This window comes from Engraulis encrasicolus, unplaced genomic scaffold (assembly GCF_034702125.1).
Source record: "Engraulis encrasicolus isolate BLACKSEA-1 unplaced genomic scaffold, IST_EnEncr_1.0 scaffold_29_np1212, whole genome shotgun sequence".
Taxonomy (NCBI): domain Eukaryota; kingdom Metazoa; phylum Chordata; class Actinopteri; order Clupeiformes; family Engraulidae; genus Engraulis; species Engraulis encrasicolus.
Window position 1 is genome coordinate 1172501 of NW_026945588.1, and position 10000 is coordinate 1182500.

At 44.0% G+C, this 10000-nt stretch overlaps 1 protein-coding gene and 1 long non-coding RNA gene across 2 annotated transcripts in view; both read left to right on the top strand.

The window, feature by feature from the left end:
* lcp1 (lymphocyte cytosolic protein 1 (L-plastin)) overlaps positions 1–10000 on the top strand; it is a 55323-nt gene that overhangs the window by 21319 nt on the left and 24004 nt on the right. The window lies entirely within an intron of this gene.
* On the top strand, positions 6600–7720 carry LOC134443265 (uncharacterized). The gene is made up of 3 exons (XR_010033618.1): positions 6600–6697; positions 6788–6868; positions 6960–7720. It is a non-coding gene; the product is annotated as an uncharacterized LOC134443265 (long non-coding RNA).

A 10000-nucleotide genomic window follows, 5' to 3' on the forward strand; every position in this document is an offset into this window, starting at 1 on the left:
GTGTCCAAACCGAGGCAAAACAAAAGCAAACTGTGAGAAATTTCAAAAGGCAAGTCTTACCAATCCAGACATAAATTTAGGCTACAATAGGCCTATTAATCTGAAGTCGGTTCCCCGTTTTGCAGGTGCCATACACTCAATCCATCTCATTGAAATGACTTGTTCATCCACCGCCGGTTCCACGGAGAGAACCCAACTCTCAGCGGCCTTTCAGGGCTGAAGGAAGGTGCAGTGGATTTATTTGTCACGGGGTGACAAATTGAGAACTCACGCACTCACTGATTACATTGATTTCAGGTGCCAGCGAGAGAAGGGAGGAAGGTGATTGGGCCAATAGGATGGGTGTGGGTGTGGGTTTTTTATGGACGGTGACACACCGGAGAGCGAGCGAGACGCACGGCCGCATCGTTGGGAAGTTGGTGGATGAGGACGCTCACAAACGAAGAGTTAAGTGCCCACGCCTGGCCGCCATAGCCTTCACTAAAAGCAAGCCCCCTACCCGCGGTGCATGCCGCCTTCAGCTCTCTCTCACCCTCTCGCGCTCTCTCTCGCTCTATCGCTGCAGCTGGCACAGCCGACTCGCGGTGTCTCACTGGACAGACGACAGAGCGTGAATGGACTGGTTCTATTCAAACACACACACATGCACACAGGACTATGTTCTCAAATGGAAAATAAATATTTGAATGAAATGACTTTGGTGTCTTGGTGTTTTCTGGTGTGTACAATGTTCCTCGGGGGAGTTGGTAATAAGAGGGGGTGCCGCTTTCAAACGCGCACCTCCCACCGGTGACATATTTTAAATTTGAATTTAAATAATTAATATGTTTTTTTTAAAATAATGAGACTTAAATCCTGAGACTTTCTTATACAAAAAGCACCAACTTGGGCACATAACTACAGAACTTTGTAAATTAAATGGATGACTTTCTGCCACAGTCTGATGTGCATGGGACATAGCCCATATCGGTTCATTTGTGATGCGTGAACAGTCGGTCTAGCCTACCTGTAAAATGACACCCCCTTCTGCTATAATATTACTTATTATGTAGGCTATTACGCACTTGCAATAGAGAGAGAACTCAACCAGCCTTGTGTTACACATGGTTTTCTTCCGATGTTGGCAATTACGCTGCGTGCGCGTGTGTAGCCGTGCCAGGATCTCAGGCCCGCCTAACTCACCAGCGCTAACTTCCACGCACCATTCAACAGAACGCACTTGTGTTGGGCTACTCTACGGAGTGGAAGATAAACAGACTCAAATACCTAACAATTCTTTATTGACACATATTAATGGCAATAGCAGCCAGACAAATCTTTGCGTTGCAGACCTATCCAAGATTAAGACTGCAGGACTGTGTTGAAGTGATATGGACGCAGGCAGTATGAAAACTAGGCTATAGGCAATAACTAGGTGTGCTATCGTGCAAATTAATTTCTATCGTGGCTATAGTGACCTAAAGGAGGAACTGCAGTTTTATTTTTCCACTCTATCTCTTCTAGGTCATTTAATAGGCCTAGAGTTCTAATGTGAGTCTCAAGCCGACAAAACGGCACACACACACACACACACACACACACACACACACACACACACACACACACAAAGTCTATTTCCAATAATGTGTAGAAACATTCCTATGTGAATGCAGCCTACACAAAGTCAGTATTAGCAAGGACACTGCAGAGAGTCGAACTCCATTCACTAATGTGAAGTGCCACCACCAGTGTCTTTTGCATGTTCTGACTCGAAGATAAAAAAAACTCCCAACATTGAAAATGAAAAATAATCTATAATCTATCATCAAGGATCTGTGCACAGCTCTCTAAACCACAGGCCTGTCAACGGCGCTTGTTGCTTTAATTTTGTTTGTTTTTCTTAAAATTAGGCTAGGCCTACATCAGGCCAAACCGAACCGTAGGCTACTTTTCACACACATATCGAACCGTGACATGAAAACCGAACTATTTCGTTTGGTTGAACAAAGAACATTGCACCATTTTGTTCCCATAGGCCTACTGTGCTGAAAATTAGTGACACCAAAACTGAGGAAGGCCTACATACCGAACCGTGTTTTTTTGTGTAGGCCTACCATTAGGCTACATTTCTCAAACTCCCACAACCCTCATTCATAATTGACAATATGATGCTGGACTGCCTCCCAATTAGGCCTCCAGTGTTCTAACCCCCCTGCTGTACTGGGCCTTCAAATGTTGGATCCATTCACCCAGCTCCCTCCATTTTCTCCTTTGGGCTGGAGCCTGTTCACCACGGTCGGCCCTTGAGCATTGCAGTTCAACACGCCGCTGTTCATCCTTCAATTTTCGAATGAAGACCCATAATGACGGGTGTCTCCTTTCGATGGAGGTATTCCATCGATGATGGAAAGCTGAAATGAGCATGAATGTGTTAGAAAGACAGGTGCCAGGACATTAATAGAATCAAATAATAGTAAGTTAGGCCTTAATCTTGTTCTAGTCACCCAATGGGGATATTCATTCCGTCAGTGAGTAATTTTTTAACCCTTTTTTGTTTTGAATCATATTAAAAGCGGAGGGGAACGTTTAGGCCTCCTTTTAAAATGAATGTAGAGGCTGGATGCTTTTTGTTCTTTAAAGGAACAGCCCACCTTTTTTGATTTTCGCATATTTGCAGTATTTCCAAGTATAAAACATGAATGTGCCTATTTTATTCTCAGCTTTTTCAGTATATAGATTCAGTAGTCTAGGCCTACTTAGAAAATATTAGCATAGCTTCGTAGCCTAGCCTATAATCACGGGAAGTAAATGTTTAGCACAGTGACAGTAATTTAGCATCAAGCCACAAATGATCACTAGACAAAATTAAATTGTTGTATTGTACATTCAATTTTGATGATGATATTCTGTTTGGTCCCATAGATTTTCATTGCTATGTCAAATATGACTAGGCCTATATACTGTCAAAGTGGGCATTTAAGCACATATAGAAAACTGCATTCTCATGTTTTACCAAGGCTTAAAGGGACACTGTGTGAGAATTTTAGTTGTTTATTTCTAGAAGTCATGCTGCCCTTTCACTATTGTTACCTTTTTGATGAATACTTACCACCACCATCAAATTCCAAGTATTCATTATGACTGGAAAAATTGCACTTTTCATACATGAAAAGGGGGATCTTCTCCATGGTCTGCCATTTTGAATTTCCAGAAATAGCCATTTTTAGCTGCAAAAATGACTGTACTTGGACCATACTAGAAAATATTAGTTTATTACTTAGTAAACTTTCATGCTAAGATCAAATTTACCAATAGGCAGCCCAGTTTCAATGAGCAGCATAGTTGCAGTACCTTTTTTGACCATTTCCTACAGGCCTACAGTATATATTACCTTCCACCCGGTTATTGGTGCTGTTGTCCACACCACGCCTGTAAACATTCCACACATGTGGGCGGAAAAGGGCAGTGGGTCCAATGTAAACCTCGTCCATGTACTGGATGAAGTCGGCCAACTGGGGGTGGGCCCGAACAAGTCGCCTTGTCCGCCGAGTGGTGGTGAAAGAAATGAAATTGTGGCGGACTACAGCCACAGGAAGGTAGCCGAGCGCCATAACCTTTCGCGTCCACTTCCTAAATATTAGGTCGTTTCTGTAGGGAACTACAGTACAAAATTGATTGTCAACAACAGCAAACAAACTTAAACAAACCTACACTGTATATGCCTCCTGCACATGACATCCATTAAAACATCCATGTTAAATGTTCAATGTTAATTGTATTTATTAATGATCACTATGTGATCAGTCCATCACTGTTACCTGTCCTGTCTTGCACTTGCACTGTGTCTGTCTGTAAAATGTCAGACTTGTATATGTTTATGTCCTGGCATGGTATAGAGAGAGAGAAAACGTTATTTCATTTTCCTTGTATGACTTGTGCATAAGAAAGTGGCAATAAAAGCTGACGACTTGACTTGACTTAAGGAAGACATACAAAACGTCTCTCTTTTCTACCTCACTCCATTATTTGTTTTTAATCTATTTGTTAATCACTTTGAGCTGCATATGATATTGTGCTATGTTAATGCAGTTATTATTAGTTGTTATTATTATTGAAAACCCCTTTTGATGGTGCAATTAATTAAGCCTCCTTACCTGAGAGGCCAAGCTCCTGCAGTTTTCGCCAGAGAGACTGGCAAAAGTGAAAGTAACACCCGCTGCTTCGGGCAGTAGGCACCTCAGTGCGCAGTGCCCCCATCATTGCCGCTTCAAAATCGGTGACCACCTGCTCTGGTCTCCATCTAGAGACTAGAGAAAGAATTGAGTGGTAGGCCTACGCTTTACAACCAGAGAAAAACATGGCCATAGACAAAGAGTCACACACACGTACCCGTGTCCAGTCAGGCGCTCAATGCGGCGTTTAACGTGCCTCAGCACCGCCCGATACATGGCCTCAGTTTTCCCTGTCATTAGGACCATAACAAAAGGAACCGTCCTATCCACGTAGAGGACATGGATTGTTACAAATTGTGCAAAGGGCCTGGGGCACGTTTTGAACGTGCCGTCCATGTATATCTAACACACAGGCAAACAAAATTAAAATGCGTTAGTGCTGTCGTTTCAATTCCAGTTTCCAGAATAACGTTAATTTAAGAATTATTATTCTAAATGAGAAATCAAGAGAGCTATCTAATTTCAGAAGGGGGCTAATCCAAATATCCTCGTCTTTAACAGTTTACGCCTGTAATCTGTCCTGCAGTGCAAAGCAAGATGCAATAACTGCACAGGGCTCCAAACCGAGTAAAATTACTTTTTTGCGTGTAAGAAAGACAGGACAAAAGACAACACACATGCAAGGGCTACATACTATGAATTCATATTCATATGTTTTCTAGGGACTTATTCTAACCTGATGGCAGTCGTTCAACTTCCTCAAATTGCTGTCTGTTGTGAAAATGACGAAGTTATGCTCGCGGTGGTGCTTTGACAGGAACGCTGCCCCGTCCCATGTCTGCGCCCACTCCCCATTGATATTCACATCCTCAAATGTGTGTGGCACCGGTGGCATGAGGCCGGCCCTCGCTCTTTCCAGGCGGGACCGGACACTTTCGAACTCTGGCATGGCAGCCACGTCTCTGGTCTGGCTCATTACCTGGTTTATTTAATAAACATACGATTAGACATTTAGTTGTTTCTTCTGAGATAGCATTGTGAATGGTGTAGGCCAGGGGTTCCCAAACTTTACCATGCCAAGGTCCCCCCATATACCGCCTATATTCCAGCCAAGTCCCCCTTTACATGGGCCGTGCGACACATATTTTTTTCTGTGCGCCCGTTTTCACAACTCGGTGTAGTTGGTAAGCCCATTCAAATACTACAGAAAACAGCCTAATACATAAACATTGGAAAGAAAATGATTCCACTAAGATAGTTTGGCTTATTTTTTGTTTATTTTTGCTTAATTAAGTTATTCAATTTATCAAGCTATTCATTTTATTTTTGCTATATTTTTCCTGCCAGCCTGCCGCGCCCTCCCTGGCATCCCCTCGCCCCCCCCCCCCCCCCCCCCCCCCCCCCCCCCCCCCCCCCCCCCCCCCCCCACTTTGAAAACCACTGGTGTAGGCCTACGCTACCATTCGGACGAATTATTCAAACTCTTGTGCGTCTATATGGCTACAGCGTGCGAGGCATAGGTTTGTCAGTATCAACAAATTAACAGTTTGGTTAAAAACCCTATAGAACCGATTTAAATAGACTACATATTACCATGTTATTTTCTTACATCTGATTTAACTACAAAATTGGAACTGAGTCAATGTTGTCCGGTGGTTTCTTTGGGCCAGGCTATAGCCTAGGCCTCAATATATTTTTTCAACAGTAGACTATAACATAGATTTCCGTGACATTAGAGAAAGACAATAAAACACTTCTTTAAAAAAACATGTATTTCAAATAATATTTTTGAAATTGATGTTTTGGAACCAAATTCTTCAAATGTAGGTGAAACTTAACGAGATTATGAATTGGAGGCACTAAAACATAGCCGAGGTTGGCAGCATAGAGCCTATCATATGCAGCCTGTGTAGACCTACTTCATGTGGTAAATTCCCAAGAGCTACAGGAAATAGTCCTTGTGTGTTCGGTCACAGTAAGTAAGTGGAAGTGGACAGTGAAAGTAGTCGAGCCTAAACACGTTTTCATCTCTTTTAATCTATCCAACCAAGACAACAGTTGTCACACGTGTAGGTCCAAGTGCATCATGCAATTTAAAGTTATTTTAATTCGTGTGGGGTTCCATATTGATGGCACACAAAATTATAGGAAATATACACTACACAAATTATCTGAAGGGAACGGGGGATCGTAAGACATCTAATTTGCAACAAGCTATGGTAGCATATTGGTGCGTGTGCCTTTAAGCCACAGTGGCAATTGGCTGTGGCGCGGTGTGTCATGTGAGTGAGGAGCACCAATTGCTAAGATTTTAGTTTCTTTTAAAAGCGCTACACCTGCTTCATTTTGGGGGCGGCTGGTCGATCATCATTTGGCTCTGTGTTCTGTTGTCACTGGAGAGCCCGTGCCCGTAGGCATCTGTATTCCCCGGGGATGTGGAAGCCCTCGTGGGGTTGTTTGGTCCTGCGGTGCGTCTTCTGTCCAAGAGCGTAACCGCTTGAGTTTCTGCTGAAGTGCTGGCGTGGGCATTCTCTCAACTTCTCCCGGTAGGCTATGCCCCCGTTGTCCCTACGACTGATTTATATTTTAATCGTAAACATTCCTCTCACTCGCTGCATGCCCTCATCTTGTTCCAGGCAACTGCTGTACCTAGCCTGTCCGTTTTACTGCTGTTGCCCTTGCTGCTGTCGGCGTAGGCGATGTGCCTCGCCCATCGGGTATGTTACACTCTCCACCATTTGCCTTCAAATTATTAAATATGTAGGCTCTGCCTAGTCATACTTCCCCCCCGATGCCTTCTGTCTGCAGGTAGCCTGGGATCAACATATGTAGGGCCGACGGCCCTTGACGCGCTGCTGTTTTTGTTCTCCTGACAACTATTGTGGACGAGTGCGTGCGTGTGGAGAGTGTGTTAAGTGACGCGCGGTGCGCGCTTGGAACTCTCGTGTGGAGAGAGTGTTTGGTGACGCGCGTGGTTGCGCGCTGACACTCAGTGGAGTGTGTGTGAGAATGTGATGTGTGGGTCTTAGCTCTTTCTTTTGTTTGATTAATTTACGTTTGATTTCTGTTTTGTTTCTTATTGTATTGGTGTATTGTGTGTTGGCCGTGTCGGGTACACCACACACCTGTAACTGGTCAGTAGGACCACCCTACAGTAGTTTCTCACGTGCAGTGCTCAGGCCTTATGCCGAGTGTAACTTCGTGTGCTGTGTTAATGATTTATTTCCATGCATGCTTATTCAACTAGATGTGCTTGCTGTGCTAATTGTGTGTTACATCGTGTTAACTTGTTCTGAAGCTACTCAATAGGGGAAACCTAAGCCAACTCATTGTGTGGTTACCTGTCCCGCACCAATGTACGTTTTGTTTATTCTGTGGTCCTAAATAACATTGTATTTTATACCCCCCTGACGTATTAAAAAGAGAAAGTAATTGTTCCCTGTAATCCTGTCTCTGTCGTTCCTTACGAACCTGTGTGCTTTGATGCACTAGTGTGTAATTCAATTTCCAGAGGGACTTTAGCGCCCTCTGGTGGCGTAGTCGGTTCATTGATTAAATAATATTTTTGTCAGTTCACCTGGTCATGCTACACTATGGTAGGCTAGCCCAAGTCCGTGTCCACATTTTATTAGCTAAGCAACATTAGATCCCAATGGGTCCTTATTCTATTTGAATCAAATCTTTTTACCTTACCTGTTTATATACTCGGCGGGTAGGGCGGGTAGGGTCTTCCGCCACCAGCCGCAACATGGTCGCGACAAGGGCTGTCTTTTCGACAAGATCCCTTTCGGGCTCGTGTGCGTGTTCGCCCGGCTGATTTAATATTTGGATGTGTGGGTCATCGGCCTCAACATCCACGGCGTTAGTTTTTATAAATATACCGCACGCGGGTGTGCTACAACGCCAGTATGTGACATCGTTTCTTTTCTTATTTTGGCTGTAACGGTAATTATTGAAAACAAGACACTTGCCATTCCTGCGGTGCGCTATCTGTAGGTATGCCCACACCCGTCCCGTGCAGGCCATCAGAGAATCTGTAAGCTATGAGAATGAGCACTAGTTAGCTGGTGGACAGGGGTGGTACTGCCGCTGGTTGGCTATCACGGACAAGTGAAAGATGAATGGGTGTCAATGGAGTTACATACAACCATCATTTGTATGTATGTATGTAGCCTAATGTTTTGCCCAGAAATATTAATATTCAGTTTGAAGCTAGAACTAATAACACATTTGAGTATCGTTTAGAATCTTTTCAAAGTTCAAAAGTTCAAAGTTCAAAGTACTTTATTTGCCATTTGTGCATAAACTAGTAGTCCAAGCACATAGGAACTCTTGTGCAGGCCCTCTGAGTCAATAAATAGAATTAAATAGAAAAATAGGAAGACAAAATACATTAAAAAGTGATACAAATAAAAGAGATAAAAAGAATGATAAAAAAAACGTGGATCAGATGTTCTTTTTTGCCATCAGTCTCACTGTTGCTGGGAAGAAACTGTTGAAAAACCTTGCTATTCTGGTAGGACTGCTGTCCGCTCTACTATGACTCAGTTTGTATGTACAGTTCTTGTGTTTGAGCAGAGAGTTAGCTGGATGGAGCGGGTCTTTAATGATTCTCTCTGCTATCCTCTGGCTGCACTGTACATAGCCTATATGGAGTCCATGGAGGGAATGCTGTGCCTATAATCCTCTCTGCAGTCTTGAATACTTGTTGCAAAGACTTCCTTTCAGCCTGAGTGATGTTGCCATACCAGACAGTGATGCCTGTTGTGAGGATGCTCTCTACAAGTCCTCTGTAGGCCTGGGTAAGAGGGCGGCAGTCCAGCCTTCCTAAGCATCCTAATAAAGTACAGCCTTTGCTGGGCTTTTTTCACGATGGATATGGTGTTCAGACTCAAGCTCAGGTTTGATGTTACTTGCATGCCTAGGAATTTATGACTTTCAGCCCTCACCACCTCTGTCCCTTTAATGTGCAGAGGCTGTAGGCCTAGGGGAGGAGGAAGTCCACTATAATTTCCCTCGTCTTGTCTGTGTTGAGGATGAGGTCGTTTGTGTGCCTTTAAGCCGCATAAATTAGTCTGCCGTGCGCTGGTGCGCCATGTGACCATTGGGCACCAATTGGCAATATTAGGCACATCTAAGATTGGCACAGCCCCCTCGTAGGGAAGCGGCAGATTGATTGTGTGCTCGTGGCAAGTGTGCCTTTGCTGTGATTGGTGTCGCTGAGTCGAATCCGTGTAGGGCCCTTCGCGGGAGAGGTATTCCGTGGAGTTGTGGCCTATAACGGAGGTGCGACTGTGTGGAGCGACCAACTTGGTGGCCGCGTCGGCTCCCGTATTTGGGTATGTAGCCGTCGCCTGTCCTATCGCATAGCTAGATTTTTATTGCACAGGTGCTCAGGCACCGATGCGTTTCGAATCGCGCACGACTCTTTTTTCTTTTTCTTTTTAAAGTGTCACGTTGTTTTCAAGTTGGACACTGCAAGTCGAAGCGAGTTGGTGTGTGGAAAAAAGTAAATAGCAGTGTTGCCTCGGGACCCTCCGTTATGCCATTGTTTTTTTTTTTTTTTTTTGCCGTATTAGGCTACATACGACATAATAAGTAGGCTGACCTAAAAGTCAAGTTCTGTGTGCATCATACCAGAGCTGTATGTCGGCAACGTTGTTGCTTTAACAGTTTGCCTGCAGGATATCGGACCAGCGCAGCAGGGTAAAATAGGCTTCAGTTTGGTGTTTTTATTTCGCAGGGTTCACGTTAGCCGGCTGTGGCCGGACATTGGCCGTTTTGCATAATGAATGACCGACAAAATAAAATGTGACCGGCCAAAATGTCCGACAAAAAATGACTAAAAT